Genomic DNA, 24411 nt, shown 5'->3' with positions numbered 1-24411 from the left:
TTTTTTTCCCCCAGGACAACAAATACGAAATGATATCTAGACAATGTTGCCCTAAAATACACAAATAGCTATACCTAGCGCTTCCATGAACCTGTGAACGATCTGAGAGACAAGGCAACAAGGGCCGTCTACAACAAGGGCCGTCTACAACAAGGGCCGTCTACAACAAGGGCCGTCTACAACAAGGGCCGTCTACAACAAGGGCCATCTACAACAAGGGCCATCTACAACAAGGGCCGTCTACAACAAGGGCCATCTACAACAAGGGCCTTCTACAACAAGGGCCATCTACAACAAGGGCCTTCTACAACAAGGGCCTTCTACAACAAGGGCCTTCTACAACAAGGGCCATCTAAGCCATCAAAAGGAACATAAAACTTGATATCCCAACTAGGATCAAAACAATACTTGAATCGGTTGTGAGGTGTGCGGGTTGTGAGGTCTGCGGGTTGCGAGGTCTGCGGGTTGCGAGGTCTGCGGGCTGCGGGTTGTGAGGTCTGCGGGTTGCGAGGTCTGCGGGTTGCGAGGTCTGCGGGTTGCGAGGTCTGCGGGTTGCGAGGTCTGCGGGTTGCGAGGTCTGCGGGTTGCGAGGTCTGCGGGTTGCGAGGTCTGCGGGTTGCGAGGTCTGCGGGTTGCGAGGTCTGCGGGTTGCGAGGTCTGCGGGTTGCGAGGTCTGCGGGTTGCGAGGTCTGCGGGTTGCGAGGTCTGCGGGTTGCGAGGTCTGCGGGTTGCGAGGTCTGCGGGTCCACTCACCAACCAAGAATTCACAAAATGGGACAAACACCCAATTGAGACTCTGCATGAAGAATTCAGAGAAAAAAAGATATACTTTGCGTACAACACAAAATCCCAAACAATTCATGCAGAGCAACATTAGGACTATACCCACGAGTTATTAACATCCAGAAAAGAGCAGTTAAATTCTACAAAAAGGAAACAATGTCCACCACAAAGCCCTCACCTACAGAGAGATGAACCTGGAGAAGACATCTGGTACTGAGACTGTGTTCACAAACACAAACAGAGCCCCAGGTCACCAACATTTAGACCCAACCAAATTATGAGAAAGCAAAAAGATAACTATTTGGCACACTGGAAAGAATCGACCAAAAAAAAAAGAAGACAAGAGAAGACAGGCTATGTGCTCACTGCCCACAAAATGAGGTGGAAACTGAGCTGCACTTCCTAACCTTCTGTCCAATGTATGACCATATTAGAGAGACATATTTCCCTCAGTTCCCACAAAGAATTTGAAAAACAAAAAAAACATTGATTAACTCCCATATCTGCAAAATGCCACACAGCAGTAAGATGTGACCCACTGAGGTCAATGACCCACTTACTTATTACAGAGTCAGAAACAACAATGTAATAACATATTTATGTAACATTTTAAATCATGTTATGCTACATTTTTCTTTATACCTCAAATAATATTTTAAAATGTTGTTATTCTCTTGAAATATCCAATGTGTGTTTAATGTCTGATTATTGTTTTGTTTCACTCGCTTTGTTGGTTTTTGTTTTTTCATATGCCTTGGCAAACATAAACACGTTTCCAATAACAATAAAGTCACATTGAATAAGAGCGGAGAGAAGAGGGAGAGAATTGAGAGAAGAGGGAGAGAAGAGGGAGAGAAGAGGGAGAGAAGAGGGAGAGAAGAGGGAGAGAATTGAGAGAAGAGAGAGAGAAGGGGGAGAGAATTGAGAGAAGAGAGAGAGAAGGGGGAGAGAATTGAGAGAAGAGAGAGAGAAGGGGGAGAGAATTGAGAGAAGAGAGAGAGAAGGGGGAGAGAATTGAGAGAAGAGAGAGAGAAGGGGGAGAGAATTGAGAGAAGAGAGAGAGAAGGGGGAGAGAATTGAGAGAAAGAGAGAGAGAAGGGGAGAGAATTGAGAGAAAGAGAGAGAAGGGGGAGAGAGTTGAGAGAAGAGAGAGAGAAGGGGGAGAGAATTGAGAGAAGAGAGAGAGAATTGAGAGAAGAGGGAGAGAAGGGGGAGAGAATTGAGAGAAGAGGGAGAGAAGAGGGAGATCGTTGGTCCTTAGGCATAGCGTGAATGCATCTGTTAGTGGGTTCAGAGGGAGCCGGCGATGCAGAGCCAGGAGGGTTGATAACAACTCAGTACTGGAGAGAGAGAAGCACAGCAATAAATTCCTCCTGGGTCATTTCACTTTATTTTTAAAAAGCAGACGAAAGGACTGTCACCCACCATCTCAGATTGCTGCAGTTAGTAACATATGATCAGAATTCCGGAAAATTATTTGGTTTAAATATACATTTCAAGGACAAACTGAATTTATTTACATCATGAGCTGAATCCGTTTTTTTTTAAACACAAAGTTGCAAATGAAATGTGATCTATTAAATAAACATAAGTGGAAAAAACAGTGTGAAATAAAGCAGAAAAAGCAGCATCCAGTAGCCTGATACAGTCACACTACTATAATGGTAAATAATGCAAGAGACTTCAAATTACACATTTCTCTGAACAGGGATAAAAAATACTTTAAAAAATAAAGAAAAATCACCAGATTCACAGGGAAAACATTTCATAGTATGAAGAAGCAATAATCCAATCTGCAGCTTCATACTACTTGTCAAACATGTAGAACTGAAACTGGTTGTTGAAATGACATGGAACGAATGTCCTAACAAAGACCCCGCACTATCCATCTGTCTGGGTTCTAAATAGAACCACGTTGCAGCAGCTCAATGACAATACAATATACGAGTGTCTTTGTTAGATTCACAATGACCATGCAAATCGCCCATTCTCAATTAGAGCCAATTAATATTAATTAATATATTAAATGGCCACCACTGACTTGAGGGGGGGGGGGACAGCTAACGAGCAGGAGAGGAGCTAGCAGCTTGCGTTTATTTGTGTTTATTTGCGCGTGGCGATGGCCTCCAAAAGCTTATTTTTTTCTTCTTCGACGTGGCAAAGATGGGAAGTGGCGTTAGGCTGTGAGGGAGAAGCAGAAAGAACAGCGGCGGAAGGCGACTCAGTGGCTGGCCGAGTGGGAGAGAGCTGAGACACACACACCAGTCAGTGGAAATGTCACACCTCTGTGTCGGTAGACTGCAGCAGAAGTAAGTCCATTACAGAGAGGAAACTATGTAAAGGAGCCGACCATTCACCCTGCAGCACTCCTCTCCTCCTCAACCCTCATCCCACCAGACGAGCTAAAAACACATTACAACTCCTTATAAAACCCAACCGTTTAGCATTCAAGTCAACAACAAAAAAATGAACTCATTTTCTAAGTTCAAAGCTGAATGAATCAAAATCCATTCCAGGGTGAAGGTGAGATCCGTTGGAACCAGTGCCTTCAACAACACGGATCAATAAACCATGTCTTCAACAACACGGATCAATAAACCATGTCTTCAACAACACGGATCAATAAACCATGTCTTCAACAACACGGATCAATAAACCATGTCTTCAACAACACGGATCAATAAACCATGTCTTCAACAACACGGATCAATAAACCAGCCTTCAAGAACACGGATCAATAAACCATGTCTTCAACAACACGGATCAATAAACCATGCCTTCAACAACACGGATCAATAAACCATGCCTTCAACAACACGGATCAATAAACCATGCCTTCAACAACACGGATCAATAAACCATGCCTTCAACAACACGGATCAATAAACCATGTCTTCAACAACACGGATCAATAAACCAGCCTTCAACAACACGGATCAATAAACCATGTCTTCAACAACACGGATCAATAAACCATGTCTTCAACAACACGGATCAATAAACCATGTCTTCAACAACACGGATCAATAAACCATGTCTTCAACAACACGGATCAATAAACCATGTCTTCAACAACACGGATCAATAAACCATGTCTTCAACAACACGGATCAATAAACCATGTCTTCAACAACACGGATCAATAAACCAGCCTTCAACAACACGGATCAATAAACCAGCCTTCAACAACACGGATCAATAAACCATGCCTTCAACAACACGGATCAATAAACCAGCCTTCAACAACACGGATCAATAAACCATGTCTTCAACAACACAGATCAATAAACCATGTCTTCAACAACACGGATCAATAAACCAATCACAGTTGAGGTATGTCCATAACATGAAACAACAAACCAATAATAGTTTAGGTATTTCCATAATGCTCTGCCTCTTTTTATAGCTCAAACCATCTATGAAACGTGCTCGTCTAACATGTTGCGCTCTACGATACTCACAAGACATTAGGAGGTAAAGGATACTTCTACCTTGAAGACCATAGGAAATCCCAGGTGTCTATAATACTGTAAGGGGTTAATCTAGAAGACCATAGGAGATCCCAGGTCATAGTGTCTATAATACTGTAAGGGGTTAATCTAGAAGACCATAGTAAATCCCAGGTCATAGTCTCTATAATACTGTAAGGGGTTAATCTAGAAGACCATAGTAAATCCCAGATCATAGTGTCTATAATACTGTAAGGGGTTCATCTAGAAGACCATAGTAAATCCCAGGTCATAGTCTCTATAATACTGTAAGGGGTTAATCTAGAAGACCATAGTAAATCCCAGGTTATAGTGTTTATAATACTGTAAGGGGTTAATCTAGAAGACCTTAGTAAATCCCAGGTCATTGAGTCTATAATACTGCCTAGTTATATTCATTTCCAGACTGAGCAAATCATTCACATACATTTAGTTTTAGCAGGTGTTTGCTTTGGGATACGTTTTTTAATTGAGAGAGAAAACGAATCACAAGAGGTAAAAACACTGATTTTTAAAAGGTTGATTTGAAGTCTCAAAAGGGTTGACTGCCTGGCTGTCTTCCATTACACACACAGAGAGACAGAGAGACAGAGAGACAGAGAGACAGAGAGACAGAGAGACAGAGGGAGACAGAGAGACAGAGAGACAGAGAGACAGAGAGAGAGAGAGAGAGAGAGAGAGAGAGACAGAGAGAGAGACAGAGAGACACAGACAGAGAGACACAGACAGAGAGACAAAAAGACAGAAAGAGAGAGACAGAGAGAGACAGAGAGACAGAGAGAGACAGAGAGAGACAGAGAGAGACAGAGAGAGACAGAGAGACAGAGAGGGAGACAGAGACAGAGACAGAGACAAAAAGACAGAAAGAGAGAGAGAGAGAGAGAGATAAAGCGAGACAGAGAGAGGAGTCGATTGCTGAGGCAGAACAACTGAACATCCCCTGAACGATATTGTTTCTATTCAAGCAACATTGAGCATGTGACATGGAGCTCCGCAAGGCGGGAAGGATCCGGACGGCCAGGGTTGTCTAGAAGAGGGATACAACTTCTTCCGTCAAAATGTTTTGACTTTTCGTAGCAGGTTAAGAATAATTTACACAGCAGGGTAGGAGAGCTGTATCCTGTCAAGTCATGAATACAGGCAGAGAGCGGAGATCTGAGGTCCGTTCAGTTGGCTTCAACGTCTTCTACGTTGCGGAACAATTCGTACTGAATGACACATTTCTCAAAAATGTTCTTGAACAGACGGAGGTTTGCTTCCATTTGGTGGATTAAAGCACTGAGTGACGCACTTATTTAAAACAACATATATATATATATATATATTTTAAATATATATATATATAATATATATTTTTATATATATATATATATGAACATTCCAGAATATTTTAAATGGGAGTGGCCATGCTGACAGCGTTCCCCAACCCCTCCCATTTTTTCTACTGGTACAGCGATTGAACATTCCAGAACATAAAAAAGGGGAGTGGCCATGCTGACAGCGTTCCCCAACCCCTCCCCTTTTTTCCACTGGTACAGCGATTGAACATTCCAGAACATAAAAAAAAAGGTAGTGAACGCAGCCCCAGATTAGGATTAGGATGTAGCTTAGTCAGGCATCAATGAGGCGAGGTGTGGGGGGGGGGGGGGTTCACCTTTATAATGAGCCTGACCTTTGCTGCTAATTACTAAAATGACAAGCTACAAGCCTAATCTGTGAAATCCCTCACCTGTTCTATGTTAATAGGAAGACATATTAAAATGTCAAAGACAACAGGTTTCATGTGAAACGTGCGGTTGGTGATGGACTACAGTTGATCCATGACCCTTAACCTTCAGAAGGATTAAGCCTGTTTGAGCCTAAAAGCCTGAATCCATTGGCTGTGACTGACATTTAACCACCTGGAAGCCTCACACAGATAAACGCAAGGATAAAGGGGTAAGACGAACAACATACACTCACCAGACAGTTCATTAGGTACACCAATCTAGTGCCGTGTCCGACCCCCCTTACCTCCAGAACAACCAGAGTTCTTCGGGGCATGGATTCTACAAGGTATGCCTTTCAAAACGTTGCTCAATTGGTATCAAGGGACCTAACTTGTGCCAGGAAAACAGTCCCAACCCAATTAGACCACCAGCCTGTTTAATGACAGTTCATAAAAGTAACAAGCAAAGATAGACCCTTTTTATTTTATCTCTGTGGCCTATTTATTGCCTTGCCTCCCTACTCTTCTACATATAGATTTCTCTATTGTGTTATTGACTGTATGTTTGTTTTATTCCATGTGTAACTATGATTGTGTTGTTGTATTTGTCTCACTGCTTTGCTTTATCTTGGCCAGGTCTCAGTTGTAAATGAGAACTTGTTCTCAACTGGCTTAACTGGTTAAATAAAGGTGAAAAAAAATGGAAAAAAAAAGACCTACCAATTAGTTTGTGTCTTTATGGAGCACATAAAAAAAGCCTAATGTTGAGGTAACCCTTGTATGTAACACACAATTTCACTGCATGTTTCACAATTTCACACAATTTCACTACATACAATTTCATTGTATGTCCCAGACAATTTCACTGCAGACTGCCTTTCTCATGAAAATAAGCCTCTTTTTTTTCCAACTAAGAAAAATATATGAATACTCTCGCAAATTATCGAATACCACGACGACTTTAAAACAGAACGACAACGCGGGGGAACAACGATGGAAAAGGAGGAGAGGAGAGAATAGGTGCATAATGACTTCCTGTCTAAAGAAACCAATCTTTTAAGTTAGACAGTATGACCTGAATAGAGAGGTGAAAGGACAGTGTGAATGAGAAAGACCACAGGATCAGATAACAGCATGTTATCCTTGTTTCGCTAACCATTTCCCTCACAACCGGAGACTGAACTTCATCAATATATCATAGAACCAGGGCAGAAGGGAACATGCTTGATTAATTTCATTGGTACAGTATGAGATAGAGAGAGAGAGATGAAGAGAAAGCATGCGAGAGAGAGAGAGAGAGAGAGAGAGAGAGAGAGAAGAGAGAACGAGAGAGAGAGAGAGAGAGAGAGAGAGAGAGAGTTGGAGGGAGAGAGACAGAGAGACAGAGAGAGAGAGAGACAGAGAGAGAGAGAGAGAGTTGGAGAGAGACAGAGAGAGAGAGAGAGAGAGAGAGAGAGAGATGGAGAGCTCAATTGAACACAGCAGACAGCACGAAGCAACTTTGTCCATCTCAGAATAAAAAAAGTGTCTTCACTATTCACTACTGCAGTCATTTTAAAGACTGTCACAATGCAACTCCCTGTGGTCCCTAGAGCTGGGAAATACCACAAACCTCACGATATATCATCATCACACAACTTAGGTGCTGTTAAGATACAAATTACGATGATCGCAGTTCTATATGTACAGTGATTTGATGTTCCAAACATACAGTGGAGAGAACAAGTATTTGATAACCTGCAAAATTGGCAGTGTTTCCTACTTATAAAGCATGTAGAGGCCTGTCATTATGTATCATAGGTACACTTCAACTGTGAGAGGACGGAATCTAAAACAACAATCCAGAAAATCACACTGTATGATTTTTAAGTAATTAATATTTTTGTTTTAGATTCCGTTTTGGACACACATACTTATTCAAATGTTTTTTATTTCCTCCTATGTTCTTGAAAACCCAAGGTCTCAGTGAACACAGACGGTCTTTCTATCTCTTCCCTCCCACTTACTCAAATGCTTTTTCTTTCCTCATATTTTCCAAAACTATGAAATAACACATATGGAATTATGTAGTAACCAAAAAAATAATAATGTTCAATCGAAATAAATTTTAGCCACGCTTTGCCTTCGCCAAGAGTACGCAAAGCTGCCATCAAAGGGTGGCTACTAAGAATATCAAATATGTTTTCATTTGTTTAACAATTTTTCAGTTATGTTTCACATGATTCCACATGTGAATTTTTTATATATATATATTTTTTATTTTATGAATATTTCATCGTTTTGATGTGGGTAAATAGTCTAAAAGAAAAACCCTTGAATGAGTAGGTGTGTCCAAACTTTTGACTGGTCCTGTATATTCATACACAAATCGATACTGGAGTCAAACATCAATAAAACATCATAAAAAAAATTATATTGCAAAATATATATAATATCGATTTTTTCCCCCGCACCCATCACTAATGGCCCCATACGCCCCCTGCCTAGCTTCAATCACATTGTGCTGCGAGAGCTGGAATGAAAAACTACAGTTGCCAAGGTTATCGACTTGGGGAATCAATAACGTTAGATCACAAAAATATGAATCCATAGCGCAGACAGATCAAGAGAGAGAAACCACCAGTCCGCTCCTCCAGCCTCAAACACTGATGGATGGGAGGAGGAGACAGGAACGCACGCCTAATTGAAAATTAAGTCCTCCAAATATAGGCAGCAATTAGCAACGTCCCAAACAAACAGGGTTTCATTCATCTCCCGCTTGAACTCAAATAACAGCAGACTTAATGAGAATATCATTGTAGCCATTGGCTCTCAATGTATCTGCTGCTTTTAAACTGGGACAGTTTAGCATTTTGGGATGAGAGAGGACCCAGTGAGCAAAATGTAATCTTTTAGACGTTGGCTTCACATGGTGTTCACAGAAGACCCAGTGAGCAAAATGTCATCTTTTAGACGTTGGCGTCACATGGTGTTCACAGAGGACCCAGTGAGCAACATGTCATCTTTTAGATGTTGGCGTCACATGGTGTTCACAGAGGACCCAGGGAGCAAAATGTCATCTTTTAGAAGTTGGCGTCACATGGTGTTCACAGAGGACACTGAATTTGTCTACAGTTGAAGTCTGAAGTTTACATCCACTTAGGTTGGAATCATTAAAACTCATTTTACAATCACTTCACAAATTTCTTGTCTATAGTTTTGTCCAAAAAAAAACTCATTTTTCCAACAATTGTTTACAGACAGATTATTTCACTGTATCACTATTCCAGTGGGTCAGAAATTTACATACACTAAGTTGACTGTGCCATTAAACAGCTTGGAAAATTCCAGAAAATGTCATGACTTTAGAAGCTTCTGATAGGCTAATTGACATCATTGGAGTCAATTGGAGGTGTACCCGTGGATGTATTTCAAGGCCAATCTTCAAACTCAGTTCCTCGTTGCTTGACATCATGGGAAAATCAAAAGAAATCAGCCATGAACTCAGAAAACAAAATTGTAGACCTCCACAAGTCTGGTTCATCCTTGGGAGCAATTTACAAACACCTGAAGGTACCAGGTTCATCTGTACAAATATTAGTACGCAAGTATAAACACCATGGGACCACACAGCTATCAGCCGTCATACCTCTCAGGAAGGAGACACGTTCGGTCTCCTAGAGATTAACATATATTGGTGTGAAAGGTGCAAATCAATCCCAGAACAACAGCAAAGAACCTTGTGAAGATGCTGGAGGAAACAGGTACAGAGTATCTATCTCCACAGTAAAATGAGTCCTATATCGACATAACCTGAAAGGACACTCAGCAAGGAAGAAGCCACAGCTTCAAAACCGCCATAAAAAAGTAAAGACTACGGTTTTTAAACTACACATGGAGACAAAGATCGTACTTTTTTGGAGAAATGTCCTCTGATCTGATGAAACCAAAATAGAACTGTTTGGCCTGTTTGGCCATAACGACCATTATTATGTTTGGAGGAAAACGAGGGAGGCTTGCAAGCTGAAGAACAACATCCCAACCGTGAAGCACGGGGGTGGCAGCATCTTGTTGTGGGTGTGATTTGCTGCATGAGGGACTGGTGTACTTCACAAAATAGATGGCATCATGAGGTAAGAAAATGATGTGGATATATTGAAGCAACATCTCAAGACATCAGTCAGGAAGTTAAAGTTTGGTCGCAAATGGGTCTTTCAAATGGACAACGACCCCAAGCATACTTCCAAAGTTGTGGCAAAATGGCTTAAGACAACAAAGTCAAGCTATTGGAGTCACCATCACAAAGCCCTGACCTCAAGCCTACAGAAAATTTGTGGACAGAACTGAAAAAGTTTGTATGAGCAAGGAGGCCTACAAACCTGACTCAGTTCCACCAGCTCTGTCAGGAGGAATGGGCCAATATTCACCCAACTTATCGTGGGAAGCTTGTGGAAGGCTACCCGAAACATTTGACCCAAGTTAAACAATTTAAAGGCAATGCTGCCAAATACTAATTGAATGTATGTAAACTTCTGACCCACTGGGAATGTGATGAAAGAAATAAAAAACATAAATAAATAATTCTATCTACTATTATTCTGAAATGTTGCATTCTTAAAATAAAGTAGTGATCCTAAATGACCTAAAACAGGGAATTTTTACTAGGGGACAAACATTGACCCATTCTGAGTTGTCAGAACTCTTCTAGGGGACAAACATTGACCCATTCTGAGTTGTCATAACTTTTCTAGGGGACAAACATTGACCCATTCTGCGTTGTCAGAACTCTTCTAGGGGACAAACATTGACCCATTCTGCGTTGTCAGAACTCTTCTAGGGGACAAACATTGACCCATTCTGAGTTGTCAGAACTTTTCAGGGGACAAACATTGACCCATTCTGCGTTGAGAACTCTTCTAGGGGACAAACATTGACCCATTCTGCGTTGTCAGAACTCTTTAGGGGACAAACATTGACCCATTCTGCGTTGTCAGAACTTTTCTAGGGGACAAACATTGACCCATTCTGCGTTGTCAGAACTCTTCTAGGGGACAAACATTGACCCATTCTCGTTGTCAGAACTCTTCTAGGGGACAAACATTGACCCATTCTGAGTTGTCAGGGGGAGTGTAATGTTTACTAATGTTTATTTCCCTTTTGTTTGCTGACTATTCCATCCCCTTTGGCAACATATGTTTCCCCATAAAGCCTTTTGCATTGATTTGAGAGAGAGAGAGAGAGAGACAGAGGGCGAGAGAGAGAGACAGAGGGCGAGAGAGAGAGACAGAGAGCGAGAGAGAGAGACAGAGGGCGAGAGAGGGACAGAGGGGAATGAGAGACAGAGGGAATGAGAGAGAGAAGAACAGAGAGAGAGACAGAGAGAGAGAGACAGAGGCACAGAGAGAGAGACAGAGGGCGAGAGAGAGAGACAGAGGGCGAGAGAGAGAGACAGAGGGCGAGAGAGAGAGACAGAGGGCGAGAGAGACATCAGAGGGCTGAGAGAGTTGACAGAGGGCGGACAGAGAACAGAGCGAACAGAAGACAGAGGGCTCTGAGAGAGACCTCCCGTTATGGAAAACTATTGTTAAGACGAAGAGACGAGAGAGACTGAGCTGTTAAAAGACACATTTTTAAAGGAGAGACAGAATACAGATGAATGACCTGTAATAAGAGGGTAGCAACCAATGAGAGAGTAAGAACGAGATTTAGAAGACACAGAGACAGAGAGAGACTTAGAGAGAGAGAGAGAGAGAGAGAGAGAGACAGAGGGCGAGAGAGAGAGACAGAGGGCGAGAGAGAAGACAGAGGGCGAGAGAGAGGATAGGGTGGGTTAAAGCAGCGAGAGAGGGTAGGAATGAGAGAGTAAGAACGAGAGAGAGAGAGACACAGAGACACAGAGAGAAAGACACAGAGACACACAGAGAGAGACAGAGAGAGAGAAGAGATGCGCAACACCAGACGTAGCTGAACACATCAGCGTACTGTTATAGTTGACTGGACAGTGAACCCAGCAACACAAAAAGCTCTCTGTTAGTTTCCCTCCCTGTTATGGAAAACTATTGTTAATTCTCTACTTACTGAGCTGTTAAAAGACACATTTTTAAAGGCCCACAATACAGATGAATGACCTGTAATAAGCACAGCAACCAATGTTCATTCCTATTTAAAAATTAGACAGATTACTTATTAAATATGGTCATTTAGGAAATTACAGAAAAAAGTGATTGGTAAACATGCACTTATCTGGATATTGTTAATTGCAGTAATTTTTTTCAAAAGTGAGATTGTGTGTCTGATTGGAGCCCACGTGCACGCACGAAAACACACAGAGACACGCTTAAGAGACGAACATAAAAGCTAATCTGCGATGGAATTTGAGGTCGGCTCTGTGGAATCCTGTTACGTAGTTCGAAGTGTCTGAAACCAATTTGAGAGGCTGTCTGTTCCTTCTTGCCATACAAGCACTGCTGTTTCTTCCAATGGCAGACGGAAAGCCTCACGCATGTTTCCCAGGCGAAGCCTTTCGCACATGATATTAGGAAAACATTGTGACCATTTTTTTGGTCATTTAGGTGTTCGGCAGGTCACACATTTGTCCTTGATGCAAGTTGAAGTTCAGTAACCTGGGCTCTGAGTGGCACACGGTCTAAGGCATTCTCAGTGCTAGAGGCGTCACTATAGACCCTGGTTCAGTGATCTAAGGCACTGCATTCTCAGTGCTAGAGGCGTCACTATAGACCCTGGTTCAGTGATCTAAGGCACTGCATTCTCAGTGCTAGAGGCGTCACTACAGACCCTGGTTCAGTGATCTAAGGCACTGCATTCTCAGTGCTAGAGGCGTCACTACAGACCCTGGTTCAGTGATCTAAGGCACTGCATTCTCAGTGCTAGAGGCGTCACTACAGACCCTGGTTCAGTGATCTAAGGCACTGCATTCTCAGTGCTAGAGGCGTCACTACAGACCCTGGTTCAGTGATCTAAGGCACTGCATTCTCAGTGCTAGAGGCGTCACTACAGACCCTGGTTCAGTGATCTAAGGCACTGCATTCTCAGTGCTAGAGGCGTCACTACAGACCCTGGTTCAGTGATCTAAGGCACTGCATTCTCAGTGCTAGAGGCGTCACTACAGACCCTGGTTCAGTGATCTAAGACACTGCATTCTCAGTGCTAGAGGCGTCACTACAGACCCTGGTTCAGTGATCTAAGACACTGCATTCTCAGTGCTAGAGGCGTCACTACAGACCCTGGTTCAGTGATCTAAGACACTGCATTCTCAGTGCTAGAGGCGTCACTACAGACCCTGGTTCAGTGATCTAAGACACTGCATTCTCAGTGCTAGAGGCGTCACTACAGACCCTGGTTCAGTGATCTAAGGCACTGCATTCTCAGTGCTAGAGGCGTCACTACAGACCCTGGTTCAGTGATCTAAGGCACTGCATTCTCAGTGCTAGAGGCGTCACTATAGACCCTGGATCAGTGATCTAAGGCACTGCATTCTCAGTGCTAGAGGCGTCACTATAGACCCTGGTTCAGTGATCTAAGACACTGCATCTCAGTGCTAGAGGCGTCACTATAGACCCTGGTTCAGTGATCTAAGGCACTGCATTCTCAGTGCTAGAGGCGTCACTATAGACCCTGGTTCAGTGATCTAAGGCACTGCATCTCAGTGCTAGAGGCGTCACTATAGACCCTGGTTCAGTGATCTAAGACACTGCATTCTCAGTGCTAGAGGCGTCACTATAGACCCTGGTTCAGTGATCTAAGACACTGCATTCTCAGTGCTAGAGGCGTCACTATAGACCCTGGTTCAGTGATCTAAGACACTGCATTCTCAGTGCTAGAGGCGTCACTATAGACCCTGGTTCAGTGATCTAAGACACTGCATTCTCAGTGCTAGAGGCGTCACTATAGACCCTGGTTCAGTGATCTAAGACACTGCATTCTCAGTGCTAGAGGCGTCACTACAGACCCTGGTTCAGTGATCTAAGGCACTGCATTCTCAGTGCTAGAGGCGTCACTACAGACCCTGGTTCAGTGATCTAAGGCACTGCATTCTCAGTGCTAGAGGCGTCACTACAGACCCTGGTTCAGTGATCTAAGGCACTGCATTCTCAGTGCTAGAGGCGTCACTACAGACCCTGGTTCAGTGATCTAAGACACTGCATTCTCAGTGCTAGAGGCGTCACTACAGACCCTGGTTCAGTGATCTAAGACACTGCATTCTCAGTGCTAGAGGCGTCACTACAGACCCTGGTTCAGTGATCTAAGACACTGCATTCTCAGTGCTAGAGGCGTCACTACAGACCCTGATTCAGTGATCTAAGGCACTGCATTCTCAGTGCTAGAGGCGTCACTACAGACCCTGGTTCAGTGATCTAAGACACTGCATTCTCAGTGCTAGAGGCGTCACTACAGACCCTGGTTCAGTGATCTAAGGCACTGCATTCTCAGTGCTAGAGGCGTCACTATAGACCCTGGATCAGTGATCTAAGGCACTGCATTCTCAGTGCTAGAGGCGTCACTATAGACCCTGGTTCAGTGATCTAAGACACTGCATCTCAGTGCTAGAGGCGTCACTATAGACCCTGGTTCAGTGATCTAAGGCACTGCATTCTCAGTGCTAGAGGCGTCACTACAGACCCTGGTTCAGTGATCTAAGGCACTGCATTCTCAGTGCTAGAGGCGTCACTATAGACCCTGGTTCAGTGATCTAAGGCACTGCATTCTCAGTGCTAGAGGCGTCACTATAGACCCTGGTTCAGTGATCTAAGACACTGCATTCTCAGTGCTAGAGGCGTCACTATAGACCCTGGTTCAGTGATCTAAGGCACTGCATTCTCAGTGCTAGAGGCGTCACTATAGACCCTGGTTCAGTGATCTAAGACACTGCATTCTCAGTGCTAGAGGCGTCACTATAGACCCTGGTTCAGTGATCTAAGACACTGCATTCTCAGTGCTAGAGGCGTCACTACAGACCCTGGTTCAGTGATCTAAGACACTGCATTCTCAGTGCTAGAGGCGTCACTACAGACCCTGGTTCAGTGATCTAAGACACTGCATTCTCAGTGCTAGAGGCGTCACTACAGACCCTGGTTCAGTGATCTAAGGCACTGCATTCTCAGTGCTAGAGGCGTCACTACAGACCCTGGTTCAGTGATCTAAGGCACTGCATTCTCAGTGCTAGAGGCGTCACTACAGACCCTGGTTCAGTGATCTAAGACACTGCATTCTCAGTGCTAGAGGCGTCACTACAGACCCTGGTTCAGTGATCTAAGGCACTGCATTCTCAGTGCTAGAGGCGTCACTACAGACCCTGGTTCAGTGATCTAAGGCACTGCATCTCAGTGCTAGAGGCGTCACTACAGACCCTGGTTCAGTGATCTAAGGCACTGCATTCTCAGTGCTAGAGGCGTCACTACAGACCCTGGTTCAGTGATCTAAGACACTGCATCTCAGTGCTAGAGGCGTCACTACAGACCCTGGTTCAGTGATCTAAGGCACTGCATTCTCAGTGCTAGAGGCGTCACTACTGACCCTGATTAGATTCCAGGCTGTACCACAACCGACCGTGATTGGGAGTCCCAGTCCCCAGCGTCTTCCGGGTTTGGCCGTCATTGTAAATAAGAATATGTTCTTAACCGACTTGCCTAGATAAGGTCACACACACACACTGACCAAAAAGTTATGTCCCCAATTACCAGTAAAACATAATCAAAACCTATTTCTTTCGCTTACTTGCTCTGCTGTTTCGTTGTTAATTTGTTCAGTCATTTCATTCTCAACCAGGATTTCTACGGAACGCCCGTTTTGGGTCGTCGCTCCGGAAACGCCCGTTTTGGGTCGTCGCTACGGACCGCCCGTTTGGGTCTTTGCGTGTCAAAAAAAGATACACGCAAAATAAGCTTGTTGACCAATTAGGACGTTGACCAATCATGACGTCACATAATAATTGAACGGGTTCCTTAATTTTTTACGTAGTTATTACACGATCACTCGTCTTTCATATATCACAGCGATTCATCAATTACGTATTCTATGATGCTGGTAAAGTTGTCTCACGCACCTACAGTGCTGGTCATAAAAAAAAGCTAGCTAGCTGATGGACGCAAACAAGGTTCTTCCCCAAAAACAGCAAAACGACAATCTGTTTCTGTAGCTATAGTTAGCCGGCTAACATCTGTTTCAGTAGCTATAGTTAGCCGGCTAACATCTGTTTCAGTAGCTATAGTTAGCTAGCTAACTGACATCTGTTTCAGTAGCTATAGTTAGCTAGCTAACTAACATCTGTTTCAGTAGCTATAGTTAGCTAGCTAACTAACATCTGTTTCAGTAGCTATAGTTAGCTAGCTAACTAACATCTGTTTCAGTAGCTATAGTTAGCTAGCTAACTAACATCTGTTTCAGTAGCTATAGTTAGCTAGCTAACTAACATCTGTTTCAGTAGCTATAGTTAGCTAGCTAACATCTGTTTCAGTAGCTGTAGTTAGCTAGGTAACTATATAGCTAGGTGTCATCATCTAAAATAACCCTGATAAAGATTATAATTTGATTAATGATGGTCAGACCCATCTATGGGAAGGATTAGCCACAATAGTGAACTTTGCAGTTAGCTTTCAAAATAAAGGTTTGGCATAATTCTACTATTTGTATTCATTTGCATCACTGTCAATGGCATAATTTTATTTTGAAGGCAAACTGCAAATTTCACTATTATGCCTAATCCTTATTGTGGCTAGTTTCACAACACACAACCTAATGTGGTCGAGCATCACTAGCCAGATGAAGCTAGCTGGATGCTTATAACGTTAGCTTTGGGAAACAGGGTTAAGTAGCTGGCTAGTTATTTTCATTAACTGAAGTTCAAGTTCAATCAGCGAACAACAAGTGACAACCTAGCTAATACTTACTCACAAGGATTCCAAAATCATTGCTAAGAATAATGAAAATGACTGCAGTTTCTACTGGTCATTGTTTTCAGGCTGGTTGTATTGGTGCTAGCTAGACACCAAGCTAAAACTAGCTAGGCACCAAGCTAAAGCTAGCTAGGTACCAAGCTAAAGCTAGCTAGGTACCAAGCTAAAGCTAGCTAGGTACCAAGCTAAAGCTAGCTAGGTACCAAGCTAAAGCTAACTAGGTACCAAGCTAAAGCTAACTAGGTACCAAGCTAAAGCTAGCTACCCCAGAAGTTTTGGTCGAACAAGTGAGGCTTTATTCCCAACGCGGTATTGTAAACACATCGTTTGTGGCCGGTGTTTGCTTGTTTTCAGACTTGTTGTACAGCTTTGACAGTGCTACTGTATCTTTTTTGACATGCAAAGACCCAAATGGCGTTCCATAGTATGTATGTGGTGAAGCTAATAGCAGTGACGCCATTACTGTGTAACTCCGGTAGGGCAACATCTGAAAATTAGCACACTTAGTAGTGTGGACCCGGTGCTCGACCAGTCGGCGAAAGCCAACATCACCCAGGACAGAGAACGGTTGATTGTCAAGGGCAATGAATTCCATTATCTTGCCATTAATGTTGCCTTTGGGATGTCTCGCTGAAATGTTCTTACTCTTTCAAATGACTGCTGGACTTGTTGACTGCTCGATCCACACAGCAGACATTGTGGGCCAGGTTAGGAATGCTGTGTTGCAGGTGCAGCGTCATGACATCATGTTATATAGGTTAGCTTTGACATCGGTTTTACACATTTTGTTTTATCGAGACATCGTCAGTGGATCTGTCGGTGCAGTGATATCAACTGTAGGCATATGCACGATATATCGGATCGGCCAGTATTAGCTAAAAATGCCAAAATCGATATCGGCCGATCCGATATATCGTGCATGCCTACAGTTGATATTACTGCACCAACAGATCCACGGACGATGCATTCTCTATTGCACTCCACACTGCCCTTTCACACCTGGACAAAAGGAACACCTATGTGAGAGTGCTATTTATTGACTACAGCTCAGCGTTAAACACCATAGTGCCCTCTATGCTCAACGCTAAGCTAAGGACCCTGGGACTAAACAGTTCACTCTGCAACTAGATCCTGGACTTCCTGACGGGCCGTCCCTAGGTGGTTAGTGGTTAGGATAGGTAACAACACATCCGCCACGCTGATCCTCAACACAGGGGCCCCTCAGGGGTATGTGCTCAGTCCCCTCCTGTACGCCCTGTTCACTCACGACTGCACGGCCAGGCACGACTCCAACATCATCATTACATTTTCAGACGACACAACAGTGGTAGACCTGATCACAGACAATGACGAGACAGCCTATAGGGAGGTCAGAAACCTGGCCAGGTGGTGCCAGGACAACAACCTCTCCCTCAATGTGATCAAGTCAATGGTGTGATTGTGGACTGCAGGAAAAGGAGGACCATTCTCATCGCTGGGGCTGCAACGGAGCAGGTTGAGTGCTTCAAGAACCTTGGTGTCCACATCACCAACAAACTAACATGGTCCAAACACACCAAGACAGTCATGAAGACGTCACGACAACACTTCTTCCCCATCAGGAGGCTGAAAAGATATGACACGGTACCTCAGATCCTCAAAAGGTTCGACAGCTGCACCATCGAGAGCATCCTGACGGGTTGCATCACTGCCTGGTATGGCAACTGGTCAGCCTCGGACCACAAGGCACTACAGGGTAGTGCGTACGGCTCATTACTGTAGAGCCCATTACAGTAGAGCCCATTACTGTAGAGCCCATTACAGTAGGGCCCATTACTGTAGAGCCCATTACAGTACGGCCCATTACTGTAGAGCCCATTACAGTAGGGCCCATTACTGTAGAGCCCATTACAGTAGGGCCCATTACCGTAGGGCCCATTACAGTAGAGCCCATTACAGTAGGGCCCATTACCGTAGGGCCCATTACCGTAGAGCCCATTACAGTAGAGCCCATTACAGTAGGGCCCATTACAGTAGGGCCCATTACCAGCCCATTACCGTAGGGCCCATTACCGTAGGGCCCATTACCGTAGAGCCCATTACCGTAGAGCCCATTACCGTAGAGCCCATTACAGTACGGCCCATTACAGTACGGCCCATTACCGTACGGCCCATTACCCAGGGCCCATTACCGTAGGGCCCATTACCCGTAGGGCCCATTACCGTAGGGCCCATTACCGTAGGGCCCATTACCGTAGGGCCCATTACCGTAGGGCCCATTACCGTAGGGCCCATTACCGTAGGGCCCATTACCGTAGGGCCCATTACCGTAGGGCCCATTACCGTAGAGCCCATTACAGTACGGCCCATTACAGTACGGCCCATTACCGTAGGGCCCATTACCGTAGGGCCCATTACCGTAGGGCCCATTACCAGGGCCCATTACCGTAGGGCCCATTACAGTAGGGCCCATTACCGTAGGGCCCACTACCGTAGGGCCCATTACCGTAGGCCCATTACCGTAGAGCCCATTACCGTAGAGCCCATTACCGTAGAGCCCATTACAGTAGGGCCCATTACCGTAGGGCCCATTACCGTAGGGCCCATTACCGTAGGGCCCATTACCGTAGGGCCCATTACCGTAGAGCCCATTACAGTACGGACCATTACCGTAGAGCCCATTACAGTAGAGGCCATTACAGTACGGCCCATTACAGGTAGGGCCCATTACAGTAGGGCCCATTACAGTACGGCCCATTACCGTACGGCCCATTACAGTACGGCCCATTACAGTACGGCCCATTACAGTACGGCCCATTACAGTACGGCCCATTACCGTAGAGCCCATTACCGTAGAGCCCATTACCGTAGAGCCCATTACCGTAGGGCCCATTACAGTAGAGCCCATTACAGTAGGGCCCATTACTGTAGGGCCCATTACAGTAGGGCCCATTACAGTAGGGCCCATTACCGTAGGGCCCATTACCGTAGGGCCCATTACAGTACGGACCATTACCGTAGAGCCCATTACCGTAGGGCCCATTACCGTAGAGCCCATTACAGTACGGAACATTACCGTAGAGCCCATTACAGTAGGGCCCATTACAGTAGGGCCCATTACTGTAGGGCCCATTACTGTAGGGCCCATTACTGTAGGGCCCATTACAGTAGGGCCCATTACAGTAGGGCCCATTACCGTAGAGCCCATTACAGTAGAGCCCATTACAGTACGGAACATTACCGTAGAGCCCATTACAGTAGAGCCCATTACAGTAGGGCCCATTACTGTAGAGCCCATTACAGTAGGGCCCATTACTGTAGGGCCCATTACAGTAGGGCCCATTACAGTAGGGCCCATTACAGTAGGGCCCATTACAGTAGGGCCCATTACAGTAGGGCCCATTACCGTAGGGCCCATTACAGTAGGGCCCATTACAGTAGGGCCCATTACAGTAGGGCCCATTACAGTAGGGGCCCTGTTATTTAAACTAGTCTTAAATCATTTGTTATTCTTATCTCTTACTTTTTGGGGGATATTTTCTTAAAACTTAAATGTTTGTTGAGGGCTTGTAACTAAGCATTTCACTGTAAGGCCCACCTGTTGTATTCAGCATTTCACTGGGCCCACCTGTTGTATTCAGCATTTCACTGTGAGGTCCCACCTGTTGTATTCAGCATTTCACTGTAAGGTCTACTACACCTGTTGTATTCAGCATTTCACTGTGGGTCCCATTATTCAGCATTTCAGAGGCCCACCTGTTTACAGCATTTCACTGTGAGGTCTAATACACCTGTTGTATTCAGCATTTCACTGTGAGGCCCATGTATTCAGCATTTCACTGTAAGGCCCTGTTGTATTCAGCATTTCACTGTGAGGTCTACTACACCTGTTGTATTCAGCATTTCACTGTAAGGTCTACTACACCTGTTGTATTCAGCATTTCACTGTGAGGTCTACTACACCTGTTGTATTCAGCATTTCACTGTAAGGTCTACTACACCTGTTGTATTCAGCATTTCACTGTGAGGTTTGCATCTATATCTTATTCTTATCTCCTTACTTTTACCTAGGGGGATATTTTCTTGATTTAGATGCACTTAAATGTTTGGATGTTGAATTCACCAATTTGGGCTTGATAACTAAGACTTAAATGTAAATGTAATGTAAATGAGGTCTACTACTACACCTGTTGTATTCAGCATTTCACTGTAAGGTCTACTACTACACCTGTTGTATTCACCATTTCACTGTGAGGTCTACTACTACACCTGTTGTATTCAGCATTTCACTGTGAGGTCTACTACACCTGTTGTATTCAGCATTTCACTGTGAGGTCTACTACTACACCTGTTGTATTCAGCATTTCACTGTGAGGTCTACTACACCTGTTGTATTCAGCATTTCACTGTGAGGTCTACTACACCTGTTGTATTCAGCATTTCACTGTAAGGTCTACTACACCTGTTGTATTCAGCATTTCACTGTGAGGTCTACTACACCTGTTGTATTCAGCATTTCACTGTGAGGTCTACTACTACACCTGTTGTATTCAGCATTTCACTGTGAGGTCTACTACACCTGTTGTATTCAGCATTTCACTGTAAGGTCTACTACACCTGTTGTATTCAGCATTTCACTGTGAGGTCTACTACACCTGTTGTATTCAGCATTTCACTGTAAGGTCTACTACACCTGTTGTATTCAGCATTTCACTGTGAGGTCTACTACACCTGTTGTATTCAGCATTTCACTGTAAGGTCTACTACACCTGTTGTATTCAGCATTTCACTGTAAGGTCTACTACACCTGTTGTATTCAGCATTTCACTGTAAGGACTACTACACCTGTTGTATTCAGCATTTCACTGTAAGGTCTACTACACCTGTTGTATTCAGCATTTCACTGTAAGGTCTACTACACCTGTTGTATTCAGCATTTCACTGTAAGGTCTACTACACCTGTTGTATTCAGCATTTCACTGTAAGGTCTGCTACACCTGTTGTATTCAGCATTTCACTGTAAGGTCTACTACACCTGTTGTATTCAGCATTTCACTGTGAGGTCTACTACACCTGTTGTATTCAGCATTTCACTGTGAGGTCTACTACACCTGTTGTATTCAGCATTTCACTGTGAGGTCTACTACACCTGTTGTATTCAGCATTTCACTGTAAGGTCTACTACACCTGTGGTATTCGGCATTTCACTGTGAGGTCTACTACACCTGTTGTATTCAGCATTTCACTGTAAGGTCTACAAGACCTGTTGTATTCAGCATTTCACTGTAAGGTCTACTACACCTGTTGTATTCAGCATTTCACTGTAAGGTCTACTACACCTGTTGTATTCGGTGCATGTGACAAATACAATTTGATTTGTAATTGTGTTCCATGATCTAAATAGTTGATAGTACAGATTGTGTTCCATGATATAATACAACCAGTTGAGATTACGGTTTCAATAAATGAATCTTAAATAGCAATTGTATTTTATTGACTGAATTTATATATTTTTTATGGCAATTTAGCAATTGGGATTTGTTTTATTCTGTAATGGTTCTGATAAATGAGATATAGTTGTAGCTGTTGGCATTTAGATAAATGAGCACATATTTTTTTCTGGGGGGGGGTCTAACGCCTCTGTTCTAAGAATAGATTTGCTTTCCATTCCGAGTTCTCAAAAATCATGCGAGTACTGGAACAGCTAAAACAATATAACATGCCTATCTCTAATAGTTAGACTGTTTGTTGCGGCGCTGTGGATTCGTGCTCTTTTGAGTTTGGTTTCGGGTTAACATTAAAAATGTACTTTGCATTGTGGGTTGAATGTTGTAACACAGAATAAAACAATGAATATAAAGGTCCCGTGAAGGTTGTAACTGCCCATTACGACTTATCACTTATTAACCATTGTTTATTCACGTGACTTTAATAAATTATTTCAGTTGTGTGTATTAGATGTTTTATTTTATGAGTTAATACATTTCATTCCAAGTCATCATCTCATGTCTAATAGAGCTGCTGTCTGACAACAACAACAAAAATCTCTATTTTAGTAGTTCTTCAAAGTAAATAAGACATACTTTCATGACTGCTGAATACCAACTATCACATCACTTAAATCCTGTATTTTCAGATAGAGACACCTCAACAAATCTCCATCCCTCTCGACCGAGCAGGGGTAAAAGAAGCAGACCGTACAAGTAAGAGCGCAATGAATTATGGTCCGTCTAGTTAATTGCGCACTTTTCTGCGCTAAACTATGTAGAATGTTGGCCTGTTGGAAACTAGCTACGACTCTCTACTACATTGCACAGTTCAGGCTTGATCAGATGCATCTCTAGAGAAACCGTGTAATGTACTAGTTATGGAGGGGTGACTAGTTTTCCTGTACATTTTCCACCTGGAGAAATACTGCACCAAACATCTTACATGGAAAATTGTGCAACCAAAGACCTTACAGATAAAAACGAATTTTACATTTCTTGATTTATCTTAGATTAATTTAGACTATTTTAATTAAGTGTGCACTGCTATATTGTTGCTACGGTGTCTCACGAGGCACTAACAGTAATATTGTCACTTTTTTTTCAAGCAAAAGGTATTTTAAGGGAGTAATGCAACCAGAGATATTCACTTCCCTGAGTTCTGCGAGGAGCAAACCAAACCTGTGTATGCGGACACCAGTAGACAACATTAACGTTGAAGAAGTTGCAACCGCACGGTATCAACAGTATACATCATTGATGAAAATATGACATTAGGCTACAGGATAATTTAGTCAATTAACTTTTTTTTTTATATCATCCAAAAGGTTCAGTCAAAAGTCAGTCAATTTCAGGACTTGGACACGGAATCATTCTGAAGTTATTCTTTGCACAAGAGGCAGTCTACTGTCAAATGTCCGTGGAACACAACATTATAAAAGTCTACTCTATTGTTGATTTGGAAAGACGATTGTATTAATAATAATAATGAAAAAAATCAGCTTAACAAACCTGTACGACTTTCTTGGTTTTGTGGTGGTTCACTTTTAATGTTCAGTTTAGGTGCATCATTCTTCTTAAAGTTGCCGCTACGATCTCCACGGGAAATCACGTACTTTGTAAAAACAACAAGATGTTTATTACGTGCACGATATAAATCCTTATTGAGTAAATTTCGGACGAGTTTCCCCCATTCCAGACCCGCATTGAAACTAGCCAGCTAGCCTGCTAGCTAATGAAATAAACAGTTGTGATTTTGGTTCTTAACTCTTCCGTCTACCGGATAATTCAGATTGTCCGCAGCGAGTCCCTTTTCATTAAACTGTACTAATATCTGCGATGTGCATTAGTATCCATATTCATCCGGTTTCCGCGTGTTGGTCCGCGTACTCATAGTATATCTCCCGTCTCTGTAGCCAGCTCGTTCACTCCTCTCCAACATCACCACAATAGATTCTGGTCCGACTTTTTTCAACACCAAAACGTTTAGTATTTCCGACAGTGGTTGTCACTTTGCGACATGCCAAAGAGTATCTATTAAATTGACAAGATAGTCGAGTGACCCCTTCTACTAA

The 24411-nt window shown here is 43.4% G+C and overlaps 1 protein-coding gene across 1 annotated transcript in view; it reads right to left on the bottom strand.

The window, feature by feature from the left end:
* The window catches only part of LOC135517094 (divergent protein kinase domain 2A), a 103811-nt gene extending 79531 nt beyond the window's left edge, over nt 1-24280 (bottom strand). The window contains exon 1 of the mRNA XM_064941115.1: nt 23849-24280. The gene's annotated coding sequence lies outside the window, so the exon portion shown is untranslated. The remainder of the gene's footprint in view (nt 1-23848) is intronic.
* Between the last annotated feature and the right edge of the window lie 131 nt (nt 24281-24411).

Source organism: Oncorhynchus masou, chromosome 28, assembly GCF_036934945.1.
Source record: "Oncorhynchus masou masou isolate Uvic2021 chromosome 28, UVic_Omas_1.1, whole genome shotgun sequence".
Taxonomy (NCBI): Eukaryota; Metazoa; Chordata; class Actinopteri; order Salmoniformes; family Salmonidae; genus Oncorhynchus; species Oncorhynchus masou.
This window is presented reverse-complemented; position numbering and strand designations above follow the sequence as displayed.